A 26,928-nucleotide genomic window follows, 5' to 3' on the forward strand; every position below is an offset into this window, starting at 1 on the left:
CTCCTTTGGAAGAAAGTGAGGTGTTCCTTTGAATACAAAAATACAGGGCCCTTGCACTCCAACTGAAAAAAAATAATAAAAATACTAACACTTGAAGGGCTCCTTTGTGCGTACCTTAATCTTCGTTCACATTTACATCTCATCTATCCCTTTAGAAAAATGTATCCCCCTCTGTTGCTCTGTTTGGAGGCCAAGAAATCAGTACAAGCTGCATCTATGGCACCTACTGGCTATGAGCCTTTTACAAATTAAAGTCATTCTCTTTCTTGGATTTTATTATCTCATTTACAAAATTAAAGACTTCTTGCTTTTTCTTTAAACGTTTAATTATTTTGAGACAGAGTGCACGTGTACATGCTCATAAACAAGGGAGGGGTAGAGAGAGAGAGAGAGAGAGAGGGAGAATCCCAAGCAGGTTCTGCACTGTCAGCATAGAGTCCGATTTAGGGCTCGAACTCATGAACCATAAGATCATTACCTGAACCAAATTAAGAGTCATTGGCATAACTGACTAAGCCACCTAGGCACCCCAAGACTTACCTCTTATAAATTTATGGAAATCATTTAGCTACAATGAATGTACATAATAGCCATTTATATTTTATTTTCACTTTATTACCAGCACCCTTGCTAAATTCTGTATTTTAAAGATATGTACATATATAAATATAATTTCTATTGATTCCATTGGATTGTCCTCAGTATAAAGTCATTTTCTCAATAATAATAGTTTTGGTCCTTGCTTTTCAATTAGTACACACCACTTTTCTTTATTACACTGGATTTTGCTTCTAACTCATTGTTCAATTTTTGTCTTATTCCAGATTTTATGAAAATTTGTCTATAGTATCACATTTTCTCATTATGTTAGGGTTTGATTTGAGATGTATATTACAGGTTTACTCTAAAGGTTTCTTTTTCTAATTTATTATTTTCTGATTTATATTTGCTAGACTACAGAGGGAATGTGAGGTCTTCTGACATCTTGCTCTAACAAGATTTCTCCTGGCTACTCTGTAGCATCCTGGGTTTCCTTCCTTACCAAAGTGACTCTAAAACACTAATCCCCCAAGACATTGTTCTGAGGAAACTTCTGGGGCTCATCTCTCCTTACTGCCAATTTAGCAGCTACAGAAACATCTCCACCCTTTGTAGTACTGAGTTACCTCTAAAAATACTTGAAGAGTGGATATAAGAAAAGTAATAGTCATGAATTGGGGAAGAGAGCAAGGGACTGGGACAGCTTTAGAAAGAGATTTGAGTAAGGGAAGTAGGTTCTGAAGTTAGAATCCAAAGTCATGGTGACTGAGTGGCAATCTCCTACCTTCTTTCCTTAGATGACCATATACTTTGTCTCCTCACTATCTCATTTTTACCTTGAGGAGTGGAAATTCCTATTCAGGTTTGGAAAATTACTGTCCACTGAGACCCTGCTTCCTTTGGTATGTTTCCCTGATTTTAGCAGTTCAATGGGAAATGTAGGAATGCAAAGCACTCATTGCTAGCTTTCTCTATTAAAACCGAAACACTCAGCATTTTATATGTATATATTTAGTATTCATATATATTAATTATTTGCATTCATTACAATTCTATAGTTTTGAGATTTGAAAGTTCTCTGCTGAAGATGAATGAACATTCTATTTTTTTCTCATGTTTCTCTCCTTCTCTAATCTATAACCCCATGATTTTCTATTTTACACCAAATATGTACAATTCTTCCTTAGCAGAGCTTCTCTGAGATTATTATCAATGCTATTGTGGTATAAGTCTGTGAGATTGGACTTTCTTACTGTCATTTTTCAAAGTGCTGCTGACTGTGCTGTCTAAGGAATAGTAACTCACAAATTACTTCTGTGTCTGAAGATAGAAAAAAATGTTAAGTCAATTTCTTGAATTAATTAAGAGATAACATTGATATAGGAATGGGCTAGTGCCACAAATAATTATCACTTGAAATTACACAGTCAAAAAGGCCAATTAAGGAGCCAAATATAGCTAATGAGAAAATGTAATTGATAATTTTTCAAGCTGCTGGCCTGGTCTTAATTTTTTTTCTATAATTCAGGAACAATAACAACAGCAAAACGACAACAAAAGGATGCAGAGGCTCAGCGATTTTATGAGAGCAAGATCCTTTTGAATCTCAGTTGAAATTTATTTTGCTTTCAGCTACATAAACCCATTCGTTATTCGCCGCTACATATATATGTATTTACTTTATTGTTAATTACTTCTCCCAAGCGAGTATAGTTTCCTCTGCTCTTTTCGAATTGTAAAATTCAAAGTAGAAGAGATTTGTCTATACTTTAAACCTCCTACTTAAAAAAAAATGAATTCAAATTCACCATGAAGGTCTTGTCCTCCAAATTATCCTTTTGGTAGCATTGCAGGATATATCGTCTGATCGACCTTCCTCCAGAAAACGTGTAAAAATTCTAGGGAAAATATTAGAATGAACTTTTGAAATTTAACTGCTAAGCAGGCAATATAGTAAGGTGTCTTTTAGCCAAAACCAATATGAGATCATGATCCAAGAGAAACAACAGAATTATTCAAGCTGGCTTTCATTGTGAGGGCATTTTCCAATGACCTATAACTTTGAGTTTATTTTTAAAGCTCTACAGAGCATGAATAGAAGAAAACCTAGAGTTTATCCAGTTTATGGTGAATAATAGGAAACACGGGCAAAAAATCTCACTGAGGGAACTGGCAATAACCCTGCTTTTTCCATACCCAGAGATAGTTAGAAGCCAAACAAGGACAAGGAGAAGAAAGAAGAAAGAGAAAAAAAGAGAAGAGGAGTAAAGAAAAATTACACATATAAAAAAAAGTCTATTTTTAGAATTCTCTAGGGCATAAGTGTTTGCAGCCTAAATTTACACCTGTTACTTAAACTAAAATGATTTGAAATGAAAAGCTTATTTGAAAGAAGTACTAGACTGACAGTACCCATAGGGCTATGTTAGAAGAAACCACAAATCTTTTTTGAAAGAATCCACAGCCCTCACTTCATACCTGGACAACAACAGTTCACAGGATCAACACTGTAAATGTGGCAGAAAACAAGGCACCCTGAGTCCAACAGGCAGAAACAAGCCAATACCAGACCAGATATCCAAACACTTCAGGTATGGGAATTACCAGGTTTAGAATGTTTGAAAAGAAGATTTATTTAAAGAAATAAAAATGAACAGTGCCTGGATGACTCAGTTGGTTAGGCATCCAACAGTTGTGCTGACAATTCAGAGCCTGGAACCCAATTCGGGTTCTGTCTCCCTGTCTCTCTGCCCTTGCCCCACTACTCGCACTCTGTCTCTCTCTCAAAAATAAACAAACATTAAAATAATTTTTTAATTAAAAAGTAAAAATGGAAAACAAAATAAACTAATGGAGAAGGAGATCACAAAAGTGTTCGGGCAAAACGTTTTTGAAATGTTCAGTTCAAAAACTGTATGCTCCATTAAGATATGAAAAATAGTGTAAGGAAAATTATAAACAGTGTGATATTGAATAACATATCATAAAGAATCTACAAGAGAAGTAATAACGTGAAAGAAAGACCTGAAATAAATACTAAATATGCAGCACAGTGGAAGAAATATGTCAGCAATGGAAGTCATGATACCTCGAAATAATGACTGCTAGCTAATTTTTAAAAATCAGAATAAAGGAAAAACATTGTCAATGTGATTACAGATGTTTCATATCTATCAAGGCAACTGTCAACACCAAATACCACAAAGTTATTTTTCGGACAAGAGTTGAGACTTTGCCATATTTCCTGATAAGAGGGATTTCTAAGGGATTTAATTTCATTAGAAGACAGTGAAACATAGAATGGAAATCTGAGATCAAAGTTGAATGATAAATAAGAAAATAAAATTTTACATAAATCTAAAGAGATATTGACTGTATTAATCAAGAAAATTCTGCCTTTTATATTTAAAAAAATGAAATAATTAGGAACATAGGAACAATTTAGGTGGGAGTGATTGAATTTAAAGTTTAAAAGACCTTCTATTATTCTTAAGGAGAGCACAGATATCCATTAACCTTTGATTTAGATTAAGAAACTCTTATGTGATTTCTAAATTGACAGAAATAGTGTATACAGCTTTCTGACATGTAAGGCAAAAATGGCATAACAAATAATAATCAATCTAAAAGAAGCTAAGACAAAGAAAGGACAAAGTGCAAAATCAGATATGCTGTTCAGTGCAAATCTCTCACTTATTACAATGTATGAATGGAATAAATTCTCCAGGAACCACAACAACAACAAAACTTAGATGGGACTTTAAAAATCCAGATGTGTGCTTTTTATAAAAGCCATCTCTAAAACATAAAGATGTTTTAGTTCACCAGGAACATAAAATAGTTGGCCCCTGAACAACACTAGTTCGAACCATGCAGGTCCACTTATGTGTGAATTTTTTTTCAATAAATAGAATACAGTAATTGGGGCGCCTGGGTGGCTTAGTCGGTTAAGCGTCTGACTTTCGCTTGGGTCATGATCTCGCAGTTCGTGGGTTCGAGCCCCGCATTGTGCTCTGTGCTGACTGCCAGCTCAGAGCCTGGAGCCTGTTTCAGAGTCTGTGACTCCCTCTCTCTCTGACCCTCCCCCTGCTCATGCTGTCTCTCTCTCTCTCTCTCCTAGAAATAAATAAAACATTTAAAAAAAAATAGAACATAAATGCATTTTGTCTTCCTTATGATTTCTTAACATTACCATCTCTCAAGCTTACTTTATGGTAAGAATACAGCATATAATATATATACAAAATATGTATCAATCAGCTGTTTAGATTATTGGGAAGGTTTCTAAATCAATCAATAGCAGGCTATTAGTAATTTACTTTTTGGAAAGTCAAAAGTTATATGCAGATTTTTGACTGTGTAGGAGGTCAGTGCCCCTAACCCCTATGTTGTTCAAGGGCCAACTGTAACTGGAAATTTGTACATACTTAATAGTATAGACTCACCATATAAAGAGAAAAGTGGCAGATTTATAAAAAGAAAATAATTTGATCATCATCATGAGGAATTTCAACTTCTGCCTAATAATTCAAAGATCAGATAAAAAAATCAGTTAAGTATATTATTTCAAAACAATAAGTGCTCACATACATGGATAGCTCTTAGACTACTAAATGAAAAAACAGGATTATTTAAAATAGTGAGAAAAGTAAGACCTCAAAGAAAAATAACAAGTGTGGGTAACATGATAGAGTGATTTTTAAAGTTACATAATTCTCATTTTTTTAATGTCTTTACTTTATTTTGAGAGACAGAGACAGAGAGTGAGTGGGGGAGGGGCAGAAAGAGAGAGGGAGACATAGAATCTGAAGCAGGCTCCAGGCTCTGAGCTGTCAGCACAGAGCCCGATTTGGAGCTGGAACCCACAGACTGTGAGATCATGGCCTGAGCTGAAGTCCGACGCTTAACCAACTGAGCCACCCAGGCACCCCACATAATTCTTATTTTTAGAAGAGTTTTATTAGAACATTAATTAATATCTTCTTCTTTAGGGGCACCTGGGTGGCTCCTTTAGTTAAACATCTGACTTTGGCTCAGGTCATGATCTCACAGCTCATGAGTTTGAGCCCAGTATTGGGCTCTGTGCTGATAGCTCAGAGTCTGGAGCCTGCTTCAGATTCTGTGTCTCAGTCATTCTCTGTCCCTCCCCAACTCTCTCTCACTCTCACTTTCTCACTGTCTCTGTCTCCCCCCAAAATAAACATAAATAAATAAATTTCCTTCTTTGTTTCTCCCTAATGAACTCCTACTGAATGCTCAACTCAAATGGCAGTTTTCTAATATATATACCATTCCAACTCCTTTTGAACTTATTACTTTCTTCACTTTTATGTTTGTCCATATCCCATGCTAAACTGGAGCTCTCCATAAGACAGAAAGGAGATTGCAAGCTTTGACCCTGAAGGCAAACTATTCTTCAGGCCACCAGAACTATAGAAAGGTTACTTTCTAGTCTACTAAGAGTCATGCACTTCCCTTAAGAATCCCCCCTTAATAAGTCACTTCTAATTGTAATTCCAGGAAATAAAAGAGAAATCTTCCAATAAGTCTATCATTGAACATATTGATGATTATAGATACATCCTGGTGAAGTCTTTTGTTAATTCTGTAACTATATCTATATTCCAAGGGGCACAAATCTAAACTTTTTCCTTCTTCATTTTTACCCATCTCACTATGATACCACCATTCCCACAGATGAGCAAATCCGAAACATGATAGCTGTCCTCAGTTCCCTTGCCTTCTGTATGAATGAACCAGTGAGTCTTAATTTGTTCAATTTTTCCACTGCCAAGTACAAACCATAATGTTTATCGTAATGTATTTGAACTACTAAAATCTCCAACTTCCATCTGTGCCCTTCTTTCAACCCTTTTCACAAACTCCTGAAGAGACTTTAAAAGAATATGTAAGATCAAGCCCTTGCCTGAAATGTTCTTTTTTTTTTTTTTTTTATTGTTTTACCCTTAGAATAAAATCCAGTCTCTATACCATAACCTGGCTTGGTCTTTGATATATTCACACTCACCTTGATAGCCTTTTCCTAGTTATGGTGGTTTAGCACCAGAGATCTTTCCTTTTTCCTCTGGCACACTCAGCTCATATTCCCACATGAAGACCTTTCTCTTACTGCTCCCTTACCTTCCATGCTCTTCCCTGGACTTGTCACAAAACTGCTTCTTCTCACCCTTCAAGTCTCCTTTTAAACATCTCCACAAAGATCTTACTTGAATGTTCTTAACTTATTCTTAAAAAATAGCTTGTCCTTGGGGCACTTGGGTGGCTCAGTTAGTTAGGTGTCTGACTTTGGCTCAGGTCATGATCTCACGGTTTGTGGGTTCGAGCCCCATGTTGAGCTCTGTGCCTGAAATCTCAGAGCGTGGAGCTGCTACAGATTCTGTGTCTCCCTCTCTCTCTACCCCACTCATTCTCTGTCTCTCTCTCTCTCTCTCAAAAATAAGCATTAAAACTTATTTTAAATAGGCAAAAAATAGCTTGTCCTTAAAATATATGTAATAAAAATTTAAAAATAGATAGCTTTTCCTCCCAATTATTCTATTAGCAACTATAAAAAATTCTTAGAACTTCTCAATCTGTATTTTAAAAACACATATTAGGGGCCCCTGTGTGGCTCCTTTAAGCATCTGACTCTTGGTTTTGGGTCAGGTCATGATCTCACAGATCATGGGTTTGAGCCCTGCACCCAATTCCATCCCGACAGTGTGGATCTTAGTTGGGGTTCTTTCTCTCCCTCTCTCTCTGCCCCTCTCCTGCTCACTCTTTCTAAATCAATCAATCAATCAATCAATCACATTTAAAATGTATATTCCCCTTAAGACCATAAACTCCAAGGAGCAAAGCAAAGACATTGTCTTTATCATATTTAGCATATTGCACAGAAAATCCCTCATATAAATGCCAAATAAATATTTGGATGAAGGACTGAATGAATTAATGACTGAAACATCTAAGCACAATGCTCGTCATGTAAAAGTTCTCAAGAAATGATAGCATGCATGTGTTGGGTATCTTTTACTTGGCATAGTGCTAAGCATTGTCTGAGCTGTGGTGCATAGAGTAAAATAAACATTTGATGAATAGAGGTGGGGCTATAGCAAAGATGGCCATGTGCTCACCAAATCTCATTTCATTTCCTTCCTGGCATTTAGCTAGAATGCATCTCTCCGTCTTCCATGTAATCAGAATTCATCATGTGACTGAGTTCTGGACAATAGAATGCATATAGAAATAAATTATGCCATTTCAGGCTGAGCCCATAAAATTCTCCCATTCAGTCCTTCTCTGTTTTTCTTCCTCTATGCCTGAGTAATCAAGAGGACTGTGAGAATCCAAATGAGAAAAGCCTGAATTTCTAATGACTGCATGGAGCAGTCTCCCCTGACCTCCCCCGACCTTGGACTATGCCATGAATGAGAAGTTAACTTTCATTATATTAAGCCACTGGAAAGTGTGATTGTTTTTAGAGCAGATGACCTACCTTTATGTATTTATCCTCACAAAATTATAATCCAGAGGGATTATAATACGGTGTGATAATGTTGTGGGCTTCTTTTACTTTCAGAATATAATTATTCCAGCATTGAGTGCTGTATTAGAATTTGTAGAGCAAAGCCAAACTCACATAATAGAAATTAAATTTCATTTTATAAAATGAGGGCAATTTTTACATGGAAAAGCACACGACAGAGATACAGGATGATAGAATATGTTATTAGAGACTGGTTTTTATTTTATTTTATTTTATTTTTTTACTTAAAACAATCCTTTTCTGGCTGTTTCTCTTTTTATGAAATTGTAATAAGAAGCTGTTTTATGTCTAAATCTGTTTCCTGCTGCTTTATACTGCAACATGTCAGTCTTTCTCTGCTTCTTCCAATTCAGTTGCCTATTTGAAAGCTGAACATATACCTGATTTGCCATTTCTAGGGACTAATTGGTACTTCCGCTAATTGCACGAGGTACAATATCAGGATAATGGCAAGTCATCTTGTTTTAGGTCATAAGGCTACTGGTACTCCAGGCTCTTTAACAAGTCTTTTCATTACTATATAATAGCCTTTAAGTGGGTTTTTAAATTTTATTTTCAGGTATTAATTGGTACCCCCTTAAAGTCTAAGAATTGGAAATGTCAAGAGTGACAGCAGTTATTTTGTTGATTGTTCACTTCACTCTTCCATTCACTTTCACTGCTGGCCTATACTCATTATCTGATTATTTCCTCTGTCGTGCATTTGGCACAATACAAAACTCTTGTCCCTCAACCATTTCTGCCATTGGCCCTAGCACAGGAGATGCATATGAGAGAGCGGATATTCCTAGACTTTAATGAGAAAATGAAATTCCCAGAGCATGGAAGTCGCTTAGAATTTTTCAGTGAGCCCAGTATAATTATGACATTGGAGCAATGGCCATCCTCACAAGCTTTGGAGTTTCATCTTTTGGTAATGTTTAAGGACTATCTCATTTTCTAAAACATTTTGTCCTCTGTTGTAAACTTATGGATGTTTTCAATAAGTTAAACAAAGCAATAGTATGGTTTCCATTTGCACTACATTTCTAAGGTATCATTTATATCAGTTTTGAATCACAGGATAATTTTTGACATGGATTTAAATACTGGTGATGGATGGCCAACAGACACAAGAAATGATGCTCAGCATCACGTATCAATGGGAAATACAAATCAAAACCACACTGAGATACCACCTCACACTGGTGAGAGGGGCTAAAATGAACAGATCAGGAGACTATAGATGCTGACGAGGATGTGGAGAATCAGGAACCCTCTTACACTGTTGGTGGGAATGCAAACTGGTGCAGCCCTTCTGGAAAACAGTGTGGAGGTTCCTCAAAAAATTAACAATAGAACTACCCTATGACTCAGCAATAGCACTGTTAGGAATTTACCCAAGGGATACAGGAGTGCTGATGTATAAGGGCACATGTACCCCAATGTTTATAGCAGCATTTTCAACAATAGCCAGATCATGGAAAGAGCCTAAATGTCCACCAACTGACAAACGGATAAAGAAGATGTGGTTTATATATACAATGGAATACTACTTGGCCATGAGAAAGAATGAAATCTGGCCATTTGCAGCAACAAATGGATGGGACTGGAGGGCATTATGCTAAGTGAAATAAGTCAGTCAGAGAAAGACAGATACCATATGTTCTCACTCATATGTGGACCTGGAGAAACTTAACAGAAGACCATGGGGAAGGGGAAAGGGGAAAATTGCTACAGAGAGGGAGGGAGGCAAACCGTAAGAGACTTAAATACTGAGAACAAACTGAGGGTTGATTGGGGGTAAGGGTGGGGGAAAGTGGGAGGTGGGCACTAAGGAGGGCACTTATTGGTATGAGCACAGGGTGTTGAATGGAAACCAATTTGACAATAAATTATATATACAAAAAAGAAATCTTAAAATATTACCAATACTCAAAAAATAAAATAGAATAGAATATCTGGTGATGGGGGCACCTGGGTGGCTTAATTGGTTAAGTTTCCAACTTAGGTCATGGTCTCACAGCTTTTGAGCTCAAGCCCTGCATATGGCTCTGGGCTGACAGCTCAGTGCCTGAAGCCAGCTTCAAATCCTGTCTCTCTCTGTCCCTTCCCCACTTGTGTGCATGCACTCATGTGCACCCTCTCTCTGTCAAAAATAATAAACATTAAAAAATTAAAATATCTGGTGATGTTCCCTTTAGCAAAAACTTTGATAAAACAAAATTTTGCACTGACATAAAAGAAGTTCCTTTCATTCTGTTTCCAAATGTACAAATCTGAAAGGACAAAGTACTAGTTCTCTTTAAATTTGCCTTTGTGTTTAATGTTATTTTACACATCAGACTCATTAGCTTCTATTAGGAAAGGTTTTCAGAGAAAATATCTCAGAGACAAATTGTTTTATTTTAAAAGTAAGAATTGTGTCAGAATAGAAAACTCACTGAGCTAGAAAACCGAGTGCCTCTACTCCAGATCTGCTTCCCACACTGGGTATTGCTAGGCAAACTATTTGACCTTCCTATTTTCATTACCTTACCTGCAAAACAGTTCTTTCAACCACTCTGTACAATGCACACGGACAATTATTATCTTAGAACTGGCCTTTGCAGTCTCTAACTTTTGAAAATATCACTATTAATGTGAAAAGTTACAACATGCCTTGAAAACAATGTTTGAAATCCAAGGCTCTAAAGAAAACAGATTCAATGATATAGGTGGAAGTTCAGCAGCAGCAGAACATTTTGGAACAAGAGAGAATAAACAGGTAAAGGGAAGCAGGTTTGCAGGAGGCCCTCCAAAAACGTGAGCAGAGAATACCCTCTGAGGACTTCTAAAGGAGGCTCCATTTGAACAGGGGACACCAGAGGAGCCAGTTTGAAATAAGAGGTATGAATCAAAAGGGCATCTGGGTGGATCAGTTGCTGAGCCTCAGACTTCAGCTCAAGTCATGACCTTGCAGTTTACGGGTTCAAGCCCCACGTTGGGCTCTGTGCTGACAGCTCAGAGCCTGGAGCCTGCTTCAGAATCTATCTCCTTCTCACTGCCATGCACCCTCAAAAATAAACAACAACAACAACAAGATATATGAATTGGAGCGCTGTTCTGTGTCTCTGAGTCTTGACAATCAGAAAATGTTTAACAACTATATTACAACAAACTATGTCTTCTTTTAAATTGAGATGGTATTCACATGTTAATATTACATTAGTTTCTGCTACACAGCATAAAGATTGGATATTTGTATATACTGTAAAATGATCATCACAAGAAGTCTAGTTAACATCCATCACTACACATACTTACAATATTTTTTGTGATCAGAACTTTTAAGATCTACTCTCTTAGCAACTTTCAAATATGCAATATAGTATTATTGACTATAGTCACCATGCTATACATTATGTCCCCATGACTTAGTTATTTTATAACTAGAAGTTTATACCTTTTGATGCCTTTCACCTATTTTTTCTGAGACTCTATTTCTATTCAAATGACTATTCTAACCTACCTAGTACAGTGGTAAGAGAAAAAAATATATATACAAAATGTACACCAGGCACAGAGTAATTGCAACATTTATATTATCTTCATTGCTATATATTTTAACAACAATTGGGGGAAAATACCTATTAGAGGTGATATTCTTCTGCTTAAAATCTTCATCAATGGTTGCCTACTGAGAAGAACATAATGTCTCAAATCTTTAGCTTGGCAGTCAGACCTGTCCACAGTTTGACCCAAGCCTACTTCCTCACCTTTAGTTTCCCCCTTAAAACACATTTTCATGCATATTTTGCAATTCTCCAAAAAGATAAGAGATAGATAGACAGACAGACAGACAGTTAGATAGGTAGGTAATTTTGCTTTTTTTCACAGAAGACAAAATTTTTGTACATCTAGACAGTCATTCTCTTTCTGATGAATGAACCTACCCTTTCTCTCTATGGGTCCACCTTCCCTCCTCTTCCTCAGCACTTGTGTTGGAGGCTAGATTATATCCATGCCTAGTTCAGATGTGATACATGTGAACTAAGATTTCCCAGTCATTTTATCATAGATCTCTGGCCAAAATAAGTAGTTTAGAAATGCAAAGGGAATCACAGTCAGAGCCAGGGAGAAACAATGAGATCTTTCTCCAATTATATTTATGGGAAAGATACTCTAGCTATCCTTTCTGGGTATGTAAAGGAAAGCCTGGAGCCCTGGGATCATACAGTAAGAGCTAACTCAAACTTCTCCAATGAGAAGAGGTAACAATAGAGAAAATTTGGATTTTGATAAAAAGGTTTTTTAAGCCCTTAATCCTGCATTACTTGTATTAAAGATAAAATGAGGCATATTAAAACTTGTAAGAGTTTACTTAAGAATTATTGCTTGGCTATAGTTTAAACCCTAGTACGCTACTTCTGATTGGTTGTCTTCAGGGTTTTGACTTAATAACCTTGAATCATTGACAGTGTTCGATTTTGGTTTGCTTATGTAGGCCACCACAGAATTAGAGCCATCTGTGTAATGGCTTCCTTGTTTAATTAATTTAATATCTGAAAAATCTACCTTTAAATTGTTTAAGTGAGCCAATACTTCCCTTCTTTTCTTGTTTGCTGCTTAGGCAAACATGTGTCTCTTTCTCAATCACTTGAAGGTTCTCAACCAATACTTCTTCCATGGATACAAAACCAGGACATTTTACATTTATTTCCCTGCCAGTGTGGAAATGTACACCTACTTTGGAAAATGAGCTATTTATTACAAGTAAACAAAGAACATAATACAATTTATAAACCCAATAAGGAGGTGACAACATTGGCAAAGATGTCTAAGGCAAGGATTGAATTGGGCCAGAAAAGATAGTAAGATTTAAGCTAAACTAACTAAATATGAAAATGTGAGCCATTGGAACTTTAAATCTGTCCTCACCCATTTTAATTACTGTAACTTTTATTTAAATAACTGGACATACTCTGTTTCTGTATTGTAGCATTTAGCAATTTCAAATATTATATTCAATGTGCCACTGTGAAAAATTGGTTTCCATGGGCTTTTAAATGTGGTGTTACTTTCATATTTGACATCTGATTCCAGGAGTTATGATCATACCATTTGGATAAATATTTATGTTTACCATAGTGTTTTAAATGGAATGCTGCCTTAAAAAAATCCATAAAGTTAGCCGATCAAGAAGACGAATGGTCTGCAGCTGTTGTGTTAACTCCTATTAACACTCTAGCCTTACCCAACTCCTTCATTTATCCTTCCATTTTCAAAGGAGCTCTTAATTACTTCCATCCCCATTTCAGTTGTAAATGGTTCTTTATTGCCATTCTTTCATTAGAATAAATCCTCCAACCTATTCAAGGACCTGACACTTCACCACTGATTTACAAGTGATTCAATTTTATTAATCAGATGTTTGCCCTAGCTTTGGGGATCTGTACTGCCATTGCTGGTAATTGTTGATAAAAGGCCCTCTTTCTTCCTTTCCATTTCTTGGAAAATATACAGGTACATTTTCAGCATTTTATTTCAGGAAGTCTGAAATTAAAAAGAACTAGGGAAAATAGAAAAATCTTGTAATTGTCTTAAAAAGAGTTAGTATTTCATGCCGTTGGCTGAGCAGGCTGTATTGCAGTGGGGATAATGTGACCTATAAAAGATTTGTCTGAAATTTTCCATTAGAAATTCTTTCTTCATAGATTTCAGACTACTCTTGAACTCTCAATCAGAGGACCAGACCATAATACCATGGCACGATATTCTAAAAGCAAAATTAAACACCATGCAAGAAACCACATTAAAAAAATGTTCTTAATGTTTATTTTTGAGAAAGAGAGAGAGAGAGAGAGCAAGTGGAGGAGAGACAGAGGGGTTGGGGGTGAGAGAGAGAGAGAGAGGGAGACACAGAATCTGAAGCAGGCTCTAAGCTCCAGGCTGTCAGCACAGAGCCTGACATGGGGCTTGAATTCATGGACCTCAAGATCATGACCTGAGCAGAAGTCGGACACCTAACCAATTGAGCCACCCAAGTGCCCCTAGAAACTACATTAAACAACTATGTTGGTAGATTATTAATATTTCTTTTCATGTTCAGAAAATTTATCTTTAAAGTATATATAAGACACACTAAAGGTTATATATATTTATGAACTATATCTGTATTATCCAGTCTCCTTTTATGACTTGACTATGTGGAACTTTCCAATTAACAGTTACTACTGACCGTGGACTGAAATCCTTCGGATCTTTCACTGTAAATGGTCTGGTTATAGAATGTGAAAATTTTGTGGCTGAATCACTAAAACTAGTCTTTTAAACAATCTCTTATTAAATAGTAATCGTTATCTAACATCTACGTGCTAACTTCCAAATGTTTTAGTTAAATGCTTTTAGTATGCATTATTTTCTTTATTTGATATTGTAAGTTTTCTTTGAATATTTTCCATTTATATTAAAGATACCATATTGTACAGATTCCACAATCCTTTTGTTAATAGTTTTATTTATTTTTAAATGTTTATTTTATTATTGAGAGACAGAGCATGATCAGGGGAAGGGCAGAGAGAGGAGACATAGAATCTGAAGCAGGCTCCAGGCTCTGAGCTGTCAGCACAGAGCCTGATGCGGGGCTCAAATCCACAAATCTCGAGATCATGACCTGAGCTGAAGTCGGCCACTTAATCAACTGAGCCACCCAGGTGCCCCAATAGTTTTACTTTTTAATTTCTCATATTGATTTAAATATTACATCAATCTTAGTTTTATATAAATGTCTATTCTTTTATAATAGTTTTTTCTTTCCCATGTCCTCCTTTTATTCATTATTGTATTAGTTTCCAATTACTGTGATAGCAAATTACCACAAATTTAGTGGTTTTAAAACAATACAATTTTAGTTTTTTTCACGTTCTGGGAGTCAGAAGTTCAATATGGTATCGTCAAGTTGCCTTTCACTTCAGAGCTGAAAAGGGAAAATCTGTTTCCTTGATTTTCCAGCATCTGGAGCCCTGCATTTCTTCATGGGGCTCATGACCCCTTCCTTCATCTTACAATGATGGTGTAACATTACCAAATCTTCCTTTCTCTCTCAAATCTAGTTCTGTCACTACATCTAATTCTGTATATCTGACCCCCTCCCAAGGACTCATGATTTCACTGGGCCCTACTAGCTAATTCAGGATCATCTCCCTATTGCAAGGTTCTTAACTTATTCACATCTACAAAATCCTCTTTGTAAGGTAACATATTCACAGGTTTCAGGGATTAGGCCATGGAAATCTGTGGGAGACTATTATTCTCTTACCACAATTATAGAAGTCTCTGTGTTCTTTGTATTCATAGTCTTTTTTTATATGATTTTTTAAACCTGAGGAAATCTCAAATCTTCTATAAATAAATCTTTTCAATAGTTGTATTATAGCCTGTTGAGTTGCAGAGCAAGAGAATTTAATTCCATTTATGCATTTTACCTCAACTTTAAAGTTTCTGAATACTAGCAGTTGGAGTGTTATTCTTTTTTCTACTTTTAGTAAATAATTTTCTATTATCTTGGGGTTTGTTTGATTTCTGATTACAGTTGGCCCTGGAGCAATATGGGGTTGACTATGTGGGTCCAATTACATGCAGATTTTTTTTCGATAAGTCTGGCAAGTACTGTAAATGTATTTTCCCTATGGTTTCCTTAGTACCATTTTCTTTAGCTTACTTTATTATAAGAATACAGTATATGACATAAAAATATGTGTTCATCTACTGTTTTTCATCTATAAGCTTCTGGTCAACAGTAGGCCATTAATAGTTAAGCTTTTGCGGGGGATCAAAGTTATATGCAGTTTTTTTTTCTTTCTTTAAAAAATTATTTCGTTTTGTTTTGTTTTTAGAGAGAGAGAAGACACATGAGAAGGAGAGGAGGAAGAGGAGCAGAGGGAGAGAGAAAGAGAAAATCTTAAGCAGGCTCAATGTTCAGCACAGAGCCCAATGCGGGACTTGATGCCATGACCCTAGGGTCATGATCTGAGCCAAAATCAAGAGTCGTACGCTCAACCAACTGAGCCATCCAAGCTCCCCTATATGCAGAATTTCAACTGTGTATGCGGGGAGGTCAGCACCCCTAACACCTCCACCTTGCACCACCTTGCATTCAAGTGTCAGCTACTTTGGCACTTAATATAAAGCAGACACTAAGTCACTTAGCATATTGCTCAGTAGGAACTACTAGTTCATTGTGGTTTTTATCATGTATATGAACAGAGCAAATGTGTTTCCCAGAACTGTATCTGTAAAGTTTAATTTAGGCTTACTTCTAGTTTTCCCATACATTTGCTCATCCTAGGTACAGTAGACATCAAATATGAAGAAAGGTTGGTTGAGGGAAATTTTAAATCATTTCTTATCTGAAGAAATATTTCAGTTTGCACATCTTTGCCATTTCTATACATATGAATAGTTCTTTCTGCTGGGCCCATATAAAAACTTTTAGCCCGGGGCTCCTGGGTGGCTCAGTTGGTTAAGCATTGGACTTTGGCTCAGGTCATGATCTCACGGTTCGTGGGTTTGAGCCCCGTGTCGGGCTCTGAGCTGGCTGTCAGCACAGAGCCTGGAGCCTGTTTCAGATTCTCTGTCTCCCCCTCTCTCTGACCCTCCCCTGGTCATTCTGTCTCTCATTCTCTCTCAGAAATAAATAAAAACATTAACACAATTTTAAAAAAGACTTTTACCCCTACCTATCTGGCTCTAGTTTTTCCTATACAAAAATTAGGCTACCTCACTTGTTGATCTTGGTAAGATGTAATGTCCCTCGCTGGATGGCATCATCACTTTTGGTTTGAGGCTGGTAGAGCACTGTTACCAAAACTAAGGCTTATAGTCATAATTTTTCTACCAAAACACCCTCAAAAACATGTCTTCAGTTAGATTAGATAGTCCTGCCTCCAAAACATAGCATAACCTGTGCATTCCCTTCATCTTCACTGTCATGTCTCTTGTCCATGCACTCGTGTGTATCACTGCAATTGCTAGTCTCTTTTCTCCCTCTCTTGCATTCATCTGATCTACTATCTTAGGACAATAAATAAAAGTACAAAGAGTGATTTGAGTGCCCAACTCATGTAAAATCCAAATTACTGGCCTGGTCTTTAGAACCCTGCATGAACTACCCTCTGTGTAGCTTCTCCAACCCATTCTCTTCTCACTTCTGTATTCTACTGTGGGCACACTGGCTGTTCGTCAGGTCTGTAACCCAATGAGCTCTTCTCCACAAAAGAGATTTGTCACTGTTTCCATCCACCTTAAATTCTCTTTCCCAAAGTTTTCCCATCACTCTTTCTTGTTCCTCAGGTCTCATCTTAAATGGAACCTTCTTACAGGAGATTTCTCTGACTATCCTTCCTATCATTACCTATTGTTTACTTCTATATTTCCAGACTCTTCCTGCAAATGTTAATTCTGTGGCTGAATGTTCTTATTTTTTATTGTATCCCCAGCACCTTGCACAGTACCTTACACATAATAGGCAATCAGTCTGTATCTGGAAAAAGTATGCATTGATCAATGGATAAATTATGAAAAGAGGGGAGTTCATCTCAGTCCTCACATTACTGGTTTTTGACTCATTCCAAACTTTTAAGTCTTACAGATGCAAAGCAATGTTGGAGAAAGAGACAGGGAAGATATAAAATCAAAGAGAATGCCCCACAAAGCAGGGAAAAAAAGTCATTTCCAAATACTTCACCCGCTAGTTATGGCATTGCAACTGGAGAAAGCTCCCATGCAAATTCAGTCATGCAAGCCCCATTTAGCTCAGGAAAATGTGTCGAAATTGATTGAGTGAGCAGCTGGTGATATTGTAGTCAGGCTCGCTGGAAGTTAATTGGGAAGCGTTGTGCAAAATCCTGACATTGTACATGTAGCTATACTGACTTCCATTGTGCCCTAGACACTCATCACACACAGTTGCGCTCCACTATTACAAAATAACTGGATGCCTCTGAGTCTCTGATGATGTTCATCAATAGCGCCTAAGAAAATGGAGGAGGAGCGAGTGATGAGCTGGAGTTTGAACTTTTATAATTGGAATGAAAAGCCCCTAATCTTGTGAGTTTTTACTCCCTTCATGAAGTGTTTTTATTTTCCTATAGACAAAGACAAACTGTCTCTTCCAGAGTCTCTCTTTCTATTGTTTTCATTGAAAATCTAGCACTCAAATTAAATTATTCTCTTTTTCTGGTGTTTTATTTATGATCTGTTTCAGTTAGTTATTGCCATGAAACAAACACCCCAAATTTTGTGCTTAAAACACCAACTGTCCATGAATTATTTCTCATAAGTCTGCAGTTCAACTTAACAGTGCTATTGTTCTAGAATGGGTTTACTCATGTGTCCTTGACTAACTGATAGCTTGGTTGGTGATCTAGGCCTCATCTGGAGTGACATGGCTATTTTTCGTGTGTTTCTCAAATCTTTTGTGTCTATTACATTCTAGGCATTGTGCTCTCTCCTGGGAATACAAAGGTCAATAAAACTCTTTGATGCTGAAGAGTTTAGGGTATGAAAGAGGAATAATGATATGTGAACAAACACTGCCTTTAAATGCCATGGGTACTAGTAGAGAAATTTGTGGTGTAGAGAAAGGACAGCAGAGAGAAAATATTCAATCCTTAGTAGAGTGAGAAGGAAGAATCAGGAGGGACTTGGTGATATATTTTTTAAATCAAGTTTAAAAATATAAGAAACATTTTGCCATGTGTCTAAGCTAGGACACATAGTTCCAGGCAAGAAGGGAAACTGAGCAAAAGCATAGATGTGTGAAACATGTGATATTTCACTGGTGTAGTGGGTATAAGGAATAATGCAGTAAGTCAAGGTAAGACTGAAGGAGGAGATAGATGCTTTGGGGCTCTCATGCCAGGCTGAGACTGAATTTTGCTTTAGACACTAAAACAACAACAGCAACAATAAATTATCAGCAACACTCATTATGTTTTTGCTATGTGCTACACACTCTCCTAAATGTTTTGCATGCCTTCTCTCACTTAATCCTCCATATACATCTGCAGCATAGGTACTACTATCAACTCCACTTTAAGATGTGGCTATTAAGGGTAGAGACTCTCAGTAAACCTACATATAAATAAAATAAATAGCAAAATGGGTTTAGTTTCATATGTGTTGGCCTGAATTCTTAACCACTTGACCATATTGCTTGTCAATGAGAAGATAATGGATGGATTTAAGTAGGTAAAGAATATGATAAGATTTTCATTTTATATAAATTTGTTTGCAGCACTATTAAAGAGATAAAAGATTGAAGACAGAGGAAGATGTGGAAATAGTCCTGGTTAGAAATAATGAAGATTTAAAGTGACACATTAGCAATGGGGACAGAACAAAGGAGACAGATCTAAGATCCGTTAAGAGGATTTGGTAACGTATTGCATATATATGAAGAGTAAGAAGACTAAAATGATTCCCAGATTCCTAACATAATTGATTAAACAGATGGTGATAGTAAAGGTGCTCTATAGCTTAAAGGTTAAGAATCTAGACTCTGGAGAGGATTACCTACCTAAATTTAGACCCCAGCTCTGCCACTTATGTAAGTCACTAAGCGCTTCAATTTCTTCATATGTAAAGTGGGATGACATCTACCCTTGTAAGTTGTTGTAAGGGCTAAATGAATCAATGGACATAAAATGCTTAGCAGAGTATCTGATACACAGTTAATTCTCGATATTTAGTATTACTCACTAAAAAAAGAATAACAAGGATTTGGGCAAAGTTGGTGAGTTGAGTTTGAGAAAAGTTTAGTATGAGGTTCAATTAAATCAATGGGTCTGTTGAGTTCACGAGAAAGATCTATGCTAAAAAGATATACTGTGGTGCATTAGCATCCAGACAGTGGTTGAAGTTCCCTGTGTTTGTGATAACATAGGAAAACAGATGGTCACAAGAGAAAAGGAGCATTGAAGTGGTAAGAAATAACAATTAGAGGAAAAGAGAAAAGAAAAAAAAAAAGGAAAGCTTTTGAAGTGATTAAATACAATACACCATCAAATGTTACAAAGGATAAGTAGGATATAAATGTCTGGTAGGCATCTCTAACATAACATGCCCAAAAGGGGTTTCTGTGATTTTCCTAGCCATGTTTCAATTTCAGTAGTTGGCACTACCATTTTCCAGAGGTAAGGCCAAAATCATGAGCAACATTCTTGATTACTCTCTTACCTTCTATCCTGCAGCGATCAAATCCTTTAAATAAAAAAAAAAATGAATTCTTGCTTTTTATCATTGCATACACCACTAATCCCTACTCAATAAAAAATATGCAATTCTTCTTTCCTATTACTGAGAAAATAACATAAAAAAATGGAAGTTTCATATATGATAACCCCCCAGCTTAAACTACCTGCCGTCCCTCTTAGCATATAAGAGGCTGCTGGACTAATAGTAAGCACACAAGAAATATATACTGAATCTAATAAGCCAATTCTTCATGACAAGGAGATGAAAATCTTTGTAGGCTAGTCAGTTTTGACAATACAATGTTTTGTATGATCATGATCAATCTGAATGATTCTAAAGCAAAAATACTTTTGACAAACTCAACTTGTTTCTTAAGCATTTCAATTAATTGTTCTATTTGTGTTAATATTTTATTGAGGACATTTTCTGTCACTCAGTGCATCCATTTACAATCAAGTTTAAAATTATTTACATATTTGTTTTGTCCAAAGAGCTATGGTTTCTACTTTCTAATAACTTGAGTCATGCATCTTATATATGTCTCTCATTTTACTGTGGCTTCCTGAAAGCTTAGAGATAAATATCGATCACATTACCTGTGCTGATCTATTTGGATACCTCTTTACTTGGTTCTGATGTCATATATTTGACTAATTTGTTAGATATGACTTTTGTTATAAATTAGCTTAAATCCTTTGCAGGAGAGGTGAGTTATAAGCAAAGGTATTTGAATTTTAAACATCCAAAAAAATGTCTTACTTGCATCAAAGTGGAGATGCATGATTGATTGGAGAAAGTGACAGCACCACAGTGCCTCTCTCTATGTTCCAGTCAGATGGTGATTCTGTAATTGATTTGGAATGCTCAAGGGTACCTAATAAAAAACAAAAACAAAACAATAAGAGGATTTTATTTAACGCCCAGGAGTCCTATGAGGAACAAACTATAATATTATAAACAGGATGATATGCTATGATATGCCATGTCTCCCCAAAGAAGCCAAATTATATAGGAAGGAGTCCTGACTTCCAAGGATGCCCCTGGCTAAATTGGGAAGTAAACTTGTATGGTAGACTAGTCTGAGCAGCCCAGCATTGGAAGTTTCAGAGACAGCAGATTCTAGGTCAAGCATGAGGCTATATTTGAAACCATTTCAGTTCAGTCCCCAGGGAGCACCTAGATATCCTGGCAAGAAGAGAGATAATGATAAAATGAAAGACTTGTGTCCCTAGAGTCACTAAACCTTAATGTGGGACCTTCTATCAAAGACACTGAATACCATAATAGAAAGCCATTTCCCTGCAAGATGGAAAGAAGAGTGAACACTGGAGAAAGGAATAGGTAGCATAACAATGTAGGAGGTGTTAAAAGTGAGAATAAATGTCTCCCTCTTTGGACAATCCCAAGGGACACATGTTAGGGGAGCGGCTCTGAAGTCTTGCCATTTAATAGAGGGATAGTAAGTCAGTTGAATAATCAAAAGACAGTTTAAATAACGTATAAGACTCAGAAAAAAATCAAAGTTTGTGGAAACATCCTGGAGATACATAGTAAAATCTTATAAAATCTAAGTGATTCCTCATTTCCCAAATACTTAATACCTCACAGCAACCCAGAATTTCTACTCGCACAGCAAAGGATTCTAGTAGTGGTCACTAATAATCTCTTATTGTCTAATCTAATAGATTCATTTTTCATTGATCTATGCAATTTATTTAACAAATTATGGAATGCCTACTAAATTCCAAGAAGTATTCTTGGCACCTGTCATATAATAAATAATATTCCAGTAGAGATGTTAGAAAGGCAGAGAATTAAAACTGACTTCCAGTAGTTTTTTCTTTAATTGATAGACTTGTATTTCCTAAATTTGTATCAGAAATGCGGATGAGATTTTTAGAGTATTTTGCTAGCAAACTGAAAAATAAATTAATTCTACCACTAACCACATTCCCCTCTCTCTGTAGAGTTCCCAAGGGAGATCAATGATGTATGTGCAAATTCAAATGAAAAGTGTGAACAAGTTATTTTGTTTTTATCTAGCCTTATTCCCAATATTTTATTATAAAGATTTATAATAAATGTACTAAAGCATATGACCCAGGCTCAAAACCTAAATCAAGCCCTCTGTTCCCAAGACAGATCTTTCCACACATCAGGTTCCAAAGATCCAAGCAATGAGTATTGTCTAAATTTAGAGGTGAAAGTTGTGAAAACTGAGGATAACTATATTCTACATATGTTGATGGGTGGTTCTTAATTTGTCACAGCACACATCTTGTGGGACATTCTCCTTAGTTAATTCTGAAGCCATAAGACATTCTTCCAAGTTATCTGTCTCATAGGCAGGTACATGGCATTTTGGTTTGGCCCATTGTATTCCACATTCTAACATAAAAGCAAAAACAAAATCTCTAAGCACATCATTTATAAAGTGATGTCAACTTTTCAGGGCTCTACACAATCAATAATGTACCACTTATCTGCAGAATGACATTTTTTTTGGTTTGAAATAGGACTTTTTTTTTTCTAATTTAAAATGTCATGAAAACATTTATAAAATAAATATCAATGGTGACAGTTACCCAATAAACCTTGACCCAGAGATAATTTCAATTAATATTCTGAAACATGCATATGTTTTAGTCTTTAACATGCAATTTCCGTTTAAATAAAAATCACACTGGAAATACGGCTTCCTAACACACCCTTTTCATAGAAACTATCATGAATGTCTTATTATGGTTTTTAATATTTTTCTACATTATTTTTAAGACTAATTTGTTTATGATATATAATTGATATCATAATTGTCATACTATTGACTTTCACATTGTTTTATATATTATCACTATTAAAAAGAAAGATATGGTATATAGTGTTTTAGAAATATCTTTTCATGCACTCATTATTTGTTCATTAGGATAAATATATGTGAAGTTAAGTTATTGGGTCAAAAGGTTCACATATTTTTACATGTGTTGAATACACAATCAAGATATGTCCACAGAAGTTGGTCCCCAAGAAGAATATTCAAGTGTTATTTCTTATGCTTCTCAAACACTGAATATTACAATATATTACTTTCTTTGCAGTCTGATTGCTAATTGACATATCCATATTTGTTAAACTGTATTTGATAATGAAATTAGCCTTATAGGTTGGCCATTAGCATGTTTATGACAAAGCACATTACTACTTCAAAGGAAATAAAAGACTTCAGAGGGAACAACCCCACCAATTGCTCTATTTGACTTCAGAAAAGGTAGTTCCTGCTATAGCAGCATTTCTGTAAGCCACTAAACCATCTGTGCTTTAATAGAACTATAATAATAGCAGGTAACTGAATCCAACCAACCAACCAAGGTTATCCTAGAGAATAGGGAAAAATTATTAATTTCGTTTAAGTAGTCATTATTTTCAGTGAAAAAAGAAAAGCTGGTTAAACAGACAGTATGTGATTACTATATATTAATCATGTCCATTCTCAGAACCCTCTGTTCTGAAGATCTTGACAAAGAATATTCTAATAAATCTCTTGCATGTTTCACGTCTGGAGATGAGAGAAAAGACAACCACTTATGTGAACATGATCTTCTGTCATGTTTGGTTTAAGTCTTTGTTTAATTGGGATTAATTAGCCAGTTCATCCTGCTAAGTGTTGGAGATATAAGAGCATATTTTTGCAGGAATGCAGGAAAGAAAACATTTCCTTTGCTCATTTATCCAAAGGTAGTAATGAGAGATTCAGCAACCAAGTATACCTGACTCAGAATAATGTGTTCAGTTTCAATGGAAGAATCGATGTCATTTAAAAAAAATCTATGTGTGTGTCTTTCAGGTCTGTTCTAAGACTTCCTCTGGTTGGCAATGAGAACTGGTTTCACCACTGTATGGTTTCTACATAACTTCACAGTTGTATATCCACGTAGTACCTGGGTTTCATTTATAAAGGCAAAAATCTAAGAATCTAAGACTATAAAATCTGTTTTATATTTCTAAACCTTTTAGTTGATAGTAACTCAAATCTGTTGCTAAGTGAAGAATAGCTAACCCTTTCCATGTGAACCAGGGATATGTACCTCATTGATTTTAAGTTACTAAGAATCAAGATAAAATTGGAAGTTTATACAAGGAAGAGTTACTTGCCTGGGCTATACACCATAATTGCTCACTAAAAGAGCTATTGACTGTTCTGGTACAATATGTGTGTCACACTTTCTTGTGGCCATCATCAATTTTAAAGTAGTTGAATTGCATATAATTTTTATCCTAAAGTTCCTAACCACCTTACAACTGTTTATATGAATCCTCCATGTCTGCTTACAAATGACCCAAGAGGTAAGTACAAAAATTATTAGGAAACAAGCACCATTCAAGTACAATAAGTTTGACACAAAGAAAATAATAAAGCAATATAAAAATAAAATGAAATAAAATACATAAATCATGCACATAGATGTCAAATATACAATTCTTGGTCTAAAGGTAACAAGTTCAACTCCAATATAGATTAATAATTATGCATTATCATTATCCTTTGAAGGTCACAGAAAGAAGTCAATAATTTGATGCTAGCTTCCAGGAAAAAATGTCACAGAGGTCTTTTCTTCATCAGTAAAAATTGCCTAATTCACAGGGGAAAAAGTTTTTTTGGGAATTGGGACTAAGGCTAGAGATCAAACTAGAGACAAGAGCAGAAGAAAAAACAAATAGTGCTCAAGTTCCCACTGTCTATTTACATGAAGAAGAAGAATTTTACATCATCTGTTATCAATATGTAACCTAAGATGGAAGATACTTAATTCATACTATTTATGTTGTTTATTTATTAATAACCATCTAATGTGTCAAAGATACATTTCTTAACTTAAAATAATAAAAAATACAGTATACCATATAAGTGTGATTTTTTGGAGATAATTCAGTTGAAAATTGCCTCTAGTCAGTTATCGATAGAGATCCAAATCATGCTAGAAGTTTCAGTGACTGTAGACTTTATTAGTAGTTCAGGCTCATGACTAGATAAACAATTGTAAAGTTCTGATTTTTAAATTTGGAATTATGGAAAGAGCTTAATTGAGGACAAACTATTATGAAAGATTCCTATACTGATCTATCAAACTATAATTTATATATCTTTAAAACTAATTGTAACCTACTTAATGCAAATCTATTCCTACTTATTTGCCAATCTCACCTATTAAGGATTAATTGAATGATGGCAAATATGGCAAAATGCCAATTTTAAGAGTTACCCACTTAGCCTCATATGAATCAGTCATCTTTTCTGTTTTCAGTAATAATCCTTGAAACATACTGAATCCAAAAGGTTTCAAGTTCTGTTGGAATGTATTTCGAATCACTTTCAAGTATGAGAGCCACTGTCTTAAAAACTCTTGGTTCTGATCCTGCTATACTTTAATCTTATTCTATTTGTCTATATGACTTAACTTACTAATTTATTTATTCAATATTTTTGAGTGCCTATTACATGTCAGTCCATGTGCTAGGGACAAAGACACAAAGATAAATAGATATTGTGAACGCTTTCTTTGAAAGCATTTGAAAGATTTAATCTATGGTTAAAAGACCAAGAGAGTGTGTGTGTGTGCGCGCGCACGCGCGCAAATGCTATGAGAGGCAAAGGATGGAGTAACTGTACTTGAAAATAGGGGAAATATCAAAAGGTGAAGTTAAATCACATTCCCCCAGATTTTAAAAGAAAATGAGCTTCTATAATGGACAAGAATGAAAGAAGTTACTCCGGGCATGGGGAATGGCATTTTCTATGGGAGTCTCTCCTATACACACTACATAACTAGCTTTAGTTTCCTTATGAAATATTAACAGTGGGAAACATGAACCTGGATGCTTTTCTCATGTCATAACTTTCAGTAGTTTCTCAAGGTTGTTTTCTTATAGCCACATGTTCCTAAGACCTAAGAGTTCACACTCTTAGACCCTCACTGTCCATAAGTTACTAGTCTACTGTCTGGTCTTTCTGACCCTTCTGATTCCACAAAGCAGGTGTCACACTCACTCTTTGGATTCATGGCCAGTGGTACATCTCCATGACTACCACACCTCATTCAAGAGTTATGCCATAATTACCCTTACCATTTTCTCTGAGCAAATTATTCTTCTGGTGTCAGTGTTCTGCCTTCTTGGAATGGCCGTTTAATTGTATGCAATGGATATTTTTGAAAGGTGAACATCTAGAAAACCCTCATCTGAGGCATTCCTCATCATAAAGAAATGAGTTTTATTTATAGGCTCTTTTATTGAGTCCTTTGTATTTTTATTTTTTCTTCTCTAAAATTTGAGGACATTTTTTCTTCTCTAAAATTTGAAGGAAATTTAGAAAAAGAAATCAAAAAATTTTAATGATATTAATATTTGAAATGTTACAACAACTCCCAGAGATTTCCAGGGAAGATGGTGGAGTAGGAGGACCCTAAGCTAATTTGGCTGCAAAAATCCAATTAGGTAACACTCACATCAGCGTACATAACAAAGAAAATGACCCAAAGACTGGCAGAACAAACTTTACCACTAAATGTAAAGTGGCTTCCATAGGCTGGGTGGAGACATGATCAGGAGATAAACAGACCCATGGGACT

At 35.8% G+C, this 26,928-nt stretch overlaps 1 long non-coding RNA gene across 1 annotated transcript in view; it reads left to right on the forward strand.

The window, feature by feature from the left end:
• Window positions 1-19,498, forward strand: part of LOC144241639 (uncharacterized) — a 44,326-nt gene extending 24,828 nt beyond the window's left edge. The window contains exon 4 of the long non-coding RNA XR_013338141.1: window positions 19,347-19,498. This is a non-coding gene — a long non-coding RNA (uncharacterized LOC144241639). The remainder of the gene's footprint in view (window positions 1-19,346) is intronic.
• The last annotated feature ends 7,430 nt before the right edge of the window (window positions 19,499-26,928 follow it).

Source organism: Crocuta crocuta, unplaced genomic scaffold, assembly GCF_008692635.1.
Source record: "Crocuta crocuta isolate KB4526 unplaced genomic scaffold, BGI_CrCroc_1.0 scaffold878, whole genome shotgun sequence".
In the NCBI taxonomy this organism is placed as follows: Eukaryota; Metazoa; Chordata; class Mammalia; order Carnivora; family Hyaenidae; genus Crocuta; species Crocuta crocuta.